This window comes from Macrotis lagotis, chromosome 3 (assembly GCF_037893015.1).
Source record: "Macrotis lagotis isolate mMagLag1 chromosome 3, bilby.v1.9.chrom.fasta, whole genome shotgun sequence".
NCBI lineage: Eukaryota > Metazoa > Chordata > Mammalia > Peramelemorphia > Peramelidae > Macrotis > Macrotis lagotis.
Window position 1 is genome coordinate 35,717,611 of NC_133660.1, and position 9,883 is coordinate 35,727,493.

Here is a 9,883-nt window from a genome sequence, read left to right on the forward strand (position 1 = left end):
TTCCCCTCCATCTTAGCCCTACCCCTCTTTAGTCCTGGGTTTGTTCTCTTCTTCCTTTCCATTGTGTTCTCTGTAAGTTCAATTCTATTAGTAACATTTCCTTTTCTTTTAAAATTCTTCCTCTGAAATCCCTTGCCCTTTAACCTCATAGAAACCTGACTCCCCTCGAAAGACAATGATTCCAGGGCAGCTGGGTGGCTCAGTGGATAGAGCACTGACCCTGGAGTCAGGAGAACTTGAATTCAAATGTGACCTCAGACACTTAACAATTTACTAGCTGTGTGACCTTGGGCAAGTCACTCTTAACCCAAATGCCTTAGATAAATATATATTTTTAAAAAGACAATGATTCCATTTTCACTTCCCCTAGTACTGAGTTCAACTTCTCTAGTAGGTCAATCACTGAGTCAGGACCAGGGGTAACATATGAAAAAGTATATTAAGAAAAAACAAGGTATAACAAGCTTAAAGAGGAGAATGGGACCAAATTGTGAAAGGAGTTTATATTTGATCCTACAGATAATAGTAAATCTGTGGATTATATTAAAGAGACATATGATCAGACTTGCACTTTAGGTAATCTCATTGGCAGCTTGGGTGGGGAAGGGATCGAAATTGTGGAAGTGAAGAAAAAGGAATGGATGTAGATGATGAAAGAAAGGAATGAATGTAACAGATGCCGTGGATATAAACACAATAAGATCAGATAACTGATTTTGTTTGTAAGTGAGAGTGAGGAGTTAAGAGAAACACCAAAGTTTTATCTACTTTAATGTTGACCCTTGTTGTCCTGGAATTCAGAAATCCTTCTCTCCAACTGTGGCTTTCCACTCTCACAAAAATAGTTAAATTTGAGTGGGAGGGCCAACTTGTTCTGGAACAGAATACCTGCCATAATTACATTGTATGCAAAGTCATCCAATCTCTTTAAAGGACCTCCCATTGCAGAGGAACACTTTTTGAAGATTTTGAGTGCTCCTGATTTTTTTTGAATGTTTTCATCTCATTAAAGTGTATTTCCATAATTTCCAAAAGAAAACACATGAGAGTTTTGTGTAATAAGATTAATCAGGATGCTCCTTTCCTTTTTGGATAGTTTTTGGACATTTTATTCCCTGACATTTTCGCTATTTATGTGAATTGCTCCAAGTTAAGATCTTAGAAGTCAAATGCAACATGTATAAAGACAACTAACATTTCCCACTTAGCCTTTTCTTCCTCAATATAAATATGCCTAATTTTTTTAATCAATTATCATTAAGTGGTATCACACTCATTTAGAAATGGATATCTGTCTGCTGCATATTAACTTAGAAAATGTCCACACTGAATTTTACCACATATATCAAAGACATATTGTACACACATTATATTTGAATTACTTTTGGAGTCTTTAATAGCAGAATTGGTGGGTGAAGATCAACTTTCACATAGCTCAGTTGAACAGGGTTCTTTGAGTAAGCTTCTTCAATTATAAATAGAAGTTAAAGCTTGCCACTTTAATCTTATTAGGAGCCCCAAAAGCTATCTGGCTATTTGGGATGCCACTGCCATAGACACAACTGATATGGTATTTATCACAGATATCATGAATTAAGGTGTCCAAAGAGGCAAGAATCTAATCTTTGCCATCTGGTGATGTTGACCAAGAAGGGAGACCGTCAATTTAGTTGATGCCTCATTTACCAATATAGACATTTACTAATATAGGGTGGCAGTGGAAGGCAATTGATAAGGCTTTTCTTTTATTGGAATGCCTGATATCTTAAGTTCCCAGCTCTTCCCCCACTTTCCCACACCTGAGTTACCCCCACCCCATGCTGGTATGAAGGATCATACTCTTCTTTGATTGGACAAAATAGAAGTAATGTTTGAGATCCCACCTTCTGATGGTCAAAGCCATAAAAAGCCAAGCATAGGACTCCATTTTGGAGGATCTGGTTCTCTAACTGCATAATTCTTGACTTAGAGAAATATCACTAAATGTGAATCAATAAATGACAATGTTAACCTAATTGTTTTTTGGTCTTTCTTAAGGCCAAAATTTCTGGTAACATTTGTCCTTGATTAGGACCAACTCTGGGAAGGTTAAGGCATATTTATTATCACAGGCAAAAACTCAGTAAGGACCCTTAATCATTTTAGGTTACACGTAAAAACTACAAAATATCTATATTATACTGTATAATTTTTATTTTGTTGAACATTTCCCTAGTTAAATTTTAATCTGGTTGAGGAAAGACCCCAGAGTTTCATGGTGCCTTAAATTTAATAGCTTCTGAATATGATATGGATTGGGCTCTCAGAAGCAGAAATAGTAGGGCACAGACTCTGTCACATGGGAAACATTGATAGGTTGGATGTTGTCTTTCATTCTTGAAGAAAAGTAAAATGACTTCTCTATGCTGGAAGCAACATATATTGGAAACAATAACAATAAATCAATAATAATTATTATAATGATAATGACAAGCATTTTATTTAGTACTTTAAAGTTAAGGCAACACTTTATATATCAATTTCATTTGATCCTCACAACAACTCTGAGATAGATGCTATTAATGTTCTCATTATTTGCCCAAAGTAATGCAACTGAAGTAATCAGGTAATTAGGTAAATTTTCATCTGCCTTCCAGACTTCAAGTTCAGTGTTCTATCATTGCACCACCTAGAGGCCAGTAGGAAAGATACTGAGTCCTTATCCAGAAATGAACTGTGATTCTTGCATCTGAGGACCAATTTCATCAAATTCAGAGAGGCAGTTTGGTTATCAATATCACCATCATCATTTCCCATGGCATCTTAGGAAATTTGCCTATTAATGTGTGAAGAGCATTTTCATTTCTGTCAATGCTGCAAATAATCTCTGAAAAATTGAAATGTTCCATTTTATCACATTTTTTTTTTCTCCTGGGGAAAGTTTTAGGATACATGGGTTTTGCATCTAGATCTTTCATTGATTATGTGTGCCTGTTTCCTCAGCTTAAAATGAAGATGCTCACGTCAACCCCCATTATCTACTTCCTGGACCTGTCAGGGCATCTGAGATTCAATTCAGCACTTGTGAAAGATTTTTACTTTTAACTCATCAATTACAGTCATTTCATAATAGTACAACATGGTATTTGCCAGGAAAAAATATCCTAGAAATGACCATCATGTACTGACAAAGCATAGAGACCAAATATGGGAAAAAGGAAGAAATATTTGACATGAGCAAGCATTTTATATTACTTTAATTTCTTGCTGCATGAACTTGCCCAAGTGACAATGGGTTTAGCAAGTTCATTCATGATGCCATTGATAACCTATTTGCACTTGAACAGGTGCCAGAGGTAGTAGACAGGAGATATGAGCAATTGAAATTCCTATGTTGAAAGGTACTGGGTTTCATTAAAACCTATGGGACAAATAACCAAAAAAGGAGAGGGACCTATGGGAGCCACAGTCTGGTCTCTACCTACCTTTAAAGACATTTCATATTACTCACCACCTCATCATTCTAATCAAATTGACCAACTAGCTGTTCCTCCAATATGACAACCTTCCTCCTGCTCCTTTGATTTTACTCTATCTGTTCCCCCATATCTGGAATTAATCTTCTTTTTCTCCACCTGTAGAATCAACCTCCAGCTTTCTTTGAAGTGCCTCTTCTTCCATGATGTCTTTCTGGAATCCTCTAGCCCTTACCCCATTATTTATTCTTGTTTCATTTTGAAAATACCCAGTCTTCCTTTATCAACTTTCTTTTCATCTGTTTCCTGCTGTTGCCCCCAAGGATAATGCCCCAGTGACAATGAAAGTTCTTTAAGGGTGGAAGCATTTTTGGCTTGGTTCTGCACCTCCAGAACCCTGAAGTGAGGGTCTTATGTCTCCTCAAGCCTGGTATGTGCTTCACTGTTAGGCAAAATTTACCAACCTGAATGGGTCTCCATAAATGAAAAAAGGAGACACGGGAGGCTGGGTCTCACTGGAACAACTAGAATGCATTTTGTGTTGGACAACTCTGTTTTGGGAAGAGAAGTTAACTTCCTTTTGTAAGGCAAAACAGTTTTGTCACTGGGTTTAGATCCCCTGATACATCTGGCCAATAGAGTAGGGTGGCAAGAATAGTTTCTGCTTTAAGCAATGAGAGAGAAATGACATGGATCTAGCTCGTTTCTATATACCCATCCACCTACCTTATCTGGGCTGATCTTGTACTAGCCCAGGCCTCTGGAACACAAGAGTTGTGAACAGAGTAGAACAAGTCCCACTTGTATGATAAGACTGTGTGACCCAACAAACCTGAGCAGATAGTTTGGGAGAGACAGAAGAAAAAGGGAGATATAGAAGAAAAAAGTGGGGGTAGGGTAGGATTGGGAAACTTTAAGCAAAGATTACCTACAGTAGAGAGAAAATTTTTCCAGCTAGTTATGAGTTTAAATCTGGCCTTGGACTCTTACTACCTGTGAGGTGTTAGTGAACTCACAAATCTCTGTATGCCTCAGTTTACTCAAGTGTAAAATGAGAATATGATAGCATCTAGTTCATAAGGTTGTTGAAAGAATTAAAGGAGATAATATTCATAATCATTTAGTCCAGAGACTGACACATAGTGGTGTTTAATAAATGATTGCTACCTTCCTCCTTTATTTATATTCCCAGTGCTTGGCACTTATTGATTTGCCTTGCTTTATGTAGAGTGAGGGTACTGTCAGAAATGTCTGTTTTTTAATGCGCTATTGGTGGGGTTGTGAATTGATCCGAACGGTTTTTAAAAGGGTTCTTAATCCCATTGCCCCAGCAATGTCTCTATGAGGTTTGTATCCCTAAAAGATTTTTTTAAAAGGTGGAGGAAGGAAAAGGACCTATCTGTACAATATTTATAGCAGATTTTTATGGTGGCAAAGAATTGAAATTGAGATTATGCCCATCAGTTGCTGAATGACTGAACAAGTTATGGTATAAGATTGTAATGGAATATTATTGTGCTAAAAGACAAGCAGAATGAGTTCAGAAAAACCTGAAAAGATTTATATGAACTGATGCAGAGTGAAATGAGAAGAACCAGGAGAACATTGTACCCAGTAACAACAACATTATGTGATAATCCTTTATGACAGACTTAGCTCTAGTCAGTGATACAATGATCTAAGGCGATCCCAAAAGACTCATTTTGAAAAATACTATCCATTTCCAGAGATAAAGCTAATGGAATCTGAATACAAACTGAATCATAGTATTTTTCATTTTTCTTCCTTCTTTGATATTAATTTGTTCCAAGTTTTCTTCCACAAAATTACCAATATGAAAATGTTTTACATGACTACACATGTATACTCTATCAAGTTGGTTATTTTCTCAGGGAGGAAAGAGAGGAGAAAAGAACAGGATTGGAACCTAAAAGTTTTTTTTTAAAGATTGTTTTTACATATAATTGGAGCAAAGGTTATTTTAAGAAAAATATAGGACAACTAGGTGGCTCAGTGGATAGAGCACCTGCCCTGGAGTCAGAAGGACCTGAGTTCAAATCCAGCCTCAGGCACTTAATAATTACCTGCGTGACTTTGGGTAAGTTACAACCCCACTGCCTTGCAAAAAACCTTAAAAAAATAAAAAGTAATAGAATGAATTAAACAATTTAGTTTTTTTAAAAAAAATATCTGTTTTGGGGGTAGCTAACTGACACAGTGGATAGAGCACTGGCCCTGGAATCAGGAGTCCCTGAGTTTAAATCCACTTTAATAATGACCTAGCTGTGTGGCCTTGGGAAAGCCACTTAAAAAACAAACTAAAAAAAAATCTGTTTTTGCATTCTGAGTTTGATTATCTAGCTAGGTCTTAACCTGGTACCAAACAGCATTTTTAAAATAGTTTGATAATTGTAATACAATCCTTCCCATGTAATCCAATATATTTCATTTTATGCATTTGAAGACATTATTCTGAGAAGGGTTCCATAGACTTTATCAGACTGTTACAGGAGTCAACAGTACAAAACAGTCTGAGAGCACTTGATCTGGGCATATTTCATTTTATCTCTTGGACTGATCAGTAATGAGTGAATAACAAAAAATAATTTTGCTTCTGAGAAATGAGAAAGAAGAAATAGGCAATTGGAAACTAAACTGTATTTTCTAAAGTTTCTTACTTGCACCACTTTCCAGTCATATAATATTGAGAAATAGAGGGAATAAGGAAATAAAGTATCAGCAGATCTTTGGGGATAGGGTTTTTGTTTGCTCCAAGATACTGATGTCGTAAGTGTTAAGATTTTAATTCTCAAGGGTAGAATCTTTCTCCCTGACTATTAAGGGAAGAGATGGCCAAAATGCTTCGTAGAAAAAAAAACAAAGAAGCAATCATAATTGAAACCAAGACTACCAGTATTGCTATTAAACAATGAGATTTTTAAACTCGGGACTATACAACCCAGTTTAAAGAACATATATTCACATTTTCACTTATTGGGTAGAATTTTAGGATGTGATAGTTTTATTTTTTGAAATTGATGTTTGCTATTAGAATATATTAAACCAAGAAGAGAAGAAGAGCTGGAGGATTTTAGAAAAAGACCTTATATAGATGGCTATATTTTTCAAAGTTTTTCATGTCTCATGCTACAACTATGAATTTGCTACTATTAAAGTTAACTAAATAAATAACTTCTTCCTGTTTTAAATCATAGATGATGAGACTTGATGAGGTAGAACCTCTCTAAATGTTACAGTCAGTTCTAAATGAATATGGATTTGATAGGCAAACTGGTAATAGTGGCATTGTGATGGCAAATCTCAGGATCTTCCCTCTGAAAAGGAGCTTCCTACTTTTATCCTATATTGGCTTAGATATTAAATTCTTGAAAAGATGGAGTTTGGATGCATGACAAAAACAATTTCAATAATATCTAGGACTTATGTAACCCTTAAAGCTTCCAGTGTGTTTCACAAATATTATTTCATTTTTCCCTTAAAATAAATCTGGGAATATGGATGCTTTATTACTCCCATTTTATAAATAAAGGAAACTGAGGAAGATAGACTGAGTGATTTGCCTAGAGCACAAAGCTAGTAAGTATATAGACTACTAGATGTAAACATAACTTTCTGACTAAGGTTTGTTAATCTAACTATGGCATTCCTTGAGGAAGAAAAAGTGAGGAAGAGAATAAACATTCATGTATTAACTACTGTTTGCCAGAACCCTGTGCTAATCACTTTATAAATATCATTTCATTTGGTCCTCATAACAACCCTGTGAGGAAGTGCTATCAGTATTCCCATTTTATAGTTGAGGAAACTAGGGTAAAATAAGACCCAAAGTCACATAGCCAGGATCTGAGACTAGATTTGAACTCAGGTCTTCTTGACTCCAGGTCTGGCACCCCATCATCATGCCACCCAATACTACCATTTAGCTGGTATAATATCTTACTTTCCCAGAAAAATTTTCTGACCACGACAATAGACACTCAGTGTTTTATGATGCCTTATGATGAATCTTTGTGTATAGTCAGAGTCCACAATTATAGAAATACAAAAGTGAAAATGAAACCCAACAATACACCAAATTTATTATTTACACTTTTACTGCTGTGAATTTGTAGGGACTTGGATGTTATTCTTAGTCCCCAACAGTCCATTTTAGGCAGCTATTGTGGGTATGATATCCATTTTTCTGTTGGTCACTTTCCCATTAAGGAAGCAGAGAAGCCATCCTTAGGATTTGATTGGTTGGTCCTTCTTACATAAGACTTTTTAAAGAGTGTAAGCCTAGGCAGAACTGCTGTAATTCCCTCTGCTGTTAAAAAAAAATGTCTTTCTGACCCAGTATTGTCTACATAGTGAGTGTGAAGTGAGAAGAGAGAGCACCATTTATTTGAATCATTTTATTTTTATTTTTTAGGGTTTTTTTGCAAGGCAAATGGGGTTAAGTGGCTTGCCCAAGGCCACACAGCTAGGTAATTATTAAGTGTCTAAGATCAGATTTGAACCCAGGTACTCCTGACTCCAAGGCCGGTGCTTTATCCACTACGCCACCTAGCCACCCCTATTTGAATCATTTTAAATCTTTTATTGTGAAGTAAATTTATTTTTATTTGGATTTTATATGATTCACAAATGCTTCCTCATGTTCCCATCCTGAAGCTGAATCATAAGACTAGATTGAGCTGGGCCTACTGAAACTTGTTAGAGCTCTATTTTGGGGGGAATGATATTAATGGCTGTCCATAGATAGTGGCCTAAAGAAGAAGGAACACTACTAACCCAAGAGTTATTGAAGGGTAGCACTAAAAATTAAGAGTGTCCCCGGGGAGGTATACACAGAGATAATTCCAATAAATCACTGTATTATTTTTTTAAAAAATTCTAGCAGTTGTCATATTGGGAGCCACTGGAGTGGACCTGGCAGTGCCCCAGGAAAAGAAGATAACTTGTTCCCCCACCCCCCAATTACCTAGGTGGTACCACCCTATTTCAAAATTGCTTTGCCAGATAGATGGTTTGGTCAACCCAAACACAAGTCAGGTTCAGATCAGGAGGGAGTGTTGTGGTAGGGGGTATCATCAACCCTGACTACATTAAAGAGATAAATCTGTTGTATAATCAGTGATGGGCTGAGAGGGTGGAAAGTTCATAGGGGTCTTTTGGATTTGGTTAACCCAAATTCATTGGACTGACTCAGATAATGGGTAAAACTCTAGGATGGGAGGGATCCAAATTCCAATTTCAGAGAAAGGAATCATTAGGGAACATAAGAGAGCAGGTAGCTTCATTCCCTTAAGGGAGGATACCTTCAGGGAAAAAAAAGCAACTATGGAAGGAGTCTTAGAATATCTTCTCCAAGATCTAGAAGGAAGAGTAGGAAATCTTTGGGTTTGATCCATGGTTTAATTGTAACAGTTTTTTAATTAAAAAAAAGCTTTGTTCTTGTTGAATATTGCTTAGAATACTGCCAATGGAAGGAAAGAAGAAAAAAAAGGAAGGAAAGGAGAAAGGGAAGAAAGGAGGAAGGAAGGAAGGAAGGAAAGAAAGAAAGAAAGAAAGAAAGAAAGAAAGAAAGAAAGAGGAAAGTAAGGAAACAAAAATGGTGAAGCATCTACTATGTGCCAGTCACTAAGTTCTTTACAAATATTATCTTGTTTGATCCTAGCAATAACTATTTGAGAGATAAATATTATTTTCCCATTTTAGAGTTGAGAAAACTGTGTCAGGTTAAGAAAGGTTAAGTGCCTTGCCCAGGATCACACAATTAATAAATGTCTAAGGCTGAATTTGGACTCAGACTTTATACATTATATTTCAACTGAGTGTGGAGGTCTGAGTCAATCCAAAGGTGGAAGGAAATAGGCAATGGTCAATCCTTTTCACCTTACTTGTGTTGAAGGAGATCCTGGGGCACAATAAGTAATTAAAGATAGGTGGGAAGGAGTCAGAGCACAGAGGTTTCTTTGTTTCAAGAATAATAGAAACCTTTCCACTGGTGACAAAACCTGAAAGTTCCATCAGGCTCAGAAAAAATTATTCAGCTTGAGGGGGCTCTTACTTCCTTTTCCAGAACTGGCAAGATCCTCACCCTAAGCCAGGTACAAAAGCCACCAACCAGAATAAAGCTTTGTTGAGAGAAAGGGATGCATAGAAGGCCAGAACTCATCACAACCAAAACTATCAACTTGTATCATAGTCCTGTGTTTGACAACTGTATCCTTACAAGGTAAATGAAACTAATCTATCCCTAGGGTTGGGATAGATTCCGTAGCTTATTCAGACATAGGCACTTATTAATTAATAAACCTTTGTTGAATTGGATGGAAAGAAAAATGATGGAAAATTCTTAAAATATTGAGAGAACATGGCAGATTTGTTTTCCAATCAACTGTTTGGATATTAAAAATAATTTT